Here is a 1,060-nt window from a genome sequence, read left to right as displayed (position 1 = left end):
GAAAATGCAATAAAAATAAATCATTTAATATGTTTTTTCCCTTTCACAATCCTTTACTCCCTGCATAATGTTTGAATTTCACATTTTTCATTAATTGTATTTTCGTTATTTTCTGCTATTCTAATTTTGAGATGACTATTTTACATCGTAATTCCTTTATATGATAAACTTCAAATTTATTTAAACCTTAAAAAAAATACCATTAAAAGGAAAAAAAAATATAGAATGCAATAAAAGCAAATCATTTAATATGTTTTTTTCACTTTCACATTTTTCATTAATTGCACTTTTGTTGTTTCCTGCGTCTCATTTTTGGAGAAATATTTTACATCTTCCTTTATATGATAAACTCCAAATTTATTTAAACCTTAAAAACAATCACCATTAAAACATTAAAAGGAAAAAATTGAAAATGTAATAAAAATAAATCATTTAATATATATTTTTCACTTTTACAATCCTTTACACCTTCCTGCATAATTTTTTAATTTCACATTTTTAATTAATTGCATTTTCGTTGTTTTCTGCAATTCTAATTTTGGGAGGAATATCTTACATTACACTTCCTTAATATTCAATACACTTATTATATTTTTTCGCCAAGGAACTCTCACCTTGGGCTTCTGTTGCAACTACCTTGGATCAAGCCCAATTACAGCCCAGCCCGGTTTTTGTCGGTCCAAAACTCTCAGACTGAATTTCTCTTTCGTTGCGAATTCCGAGTCTGGCAAATTAAAAGAATGATAAATGCTAAATAGGTCAAATTCTTGAAAGATGGTGATAGAATTCGAACTACTTCCACATCATATGTCAAAATTCAGAATACAAGTTATCTATTTTATTGATATAATTAACAGATTTTTTTTTATTTGTTTTTAAGAAGAATAAAGCGAAATTTACTAGTTAAAATATGGGTTAAATATATTTTTAGTTCCTATATTTTGAGACGATTTTGGTTTTAGTTAATTTTCAAACTATGGTACAATTTAGTCCTTCAACTTTAGAAAACTCTGGTTTTAGTCCTTTTTACCAAATTTTTTCAACTTTATTTGTTGTTTCA

This window comes from Vigna radiata, chromosome 9, assembly GCF_000741045.1.
Source record: "Vigna radiata var. radiata cultivar VC1973A chromosome 9, Vradiata_ver6, whole genome shotgun sequence".
NCBI classification, from domain to species: domain Eukaryota; kingdom Viridiplantae; phylum Streptophyta; class Magnoliopsida; order Fabales; family Fabaceae; genus Vigna; species Vigna radiata.
The sequence above is the reverse complement of the archived record's forward strand: the minus strand, read 5'-3'. Positions refer to the sequence as shown.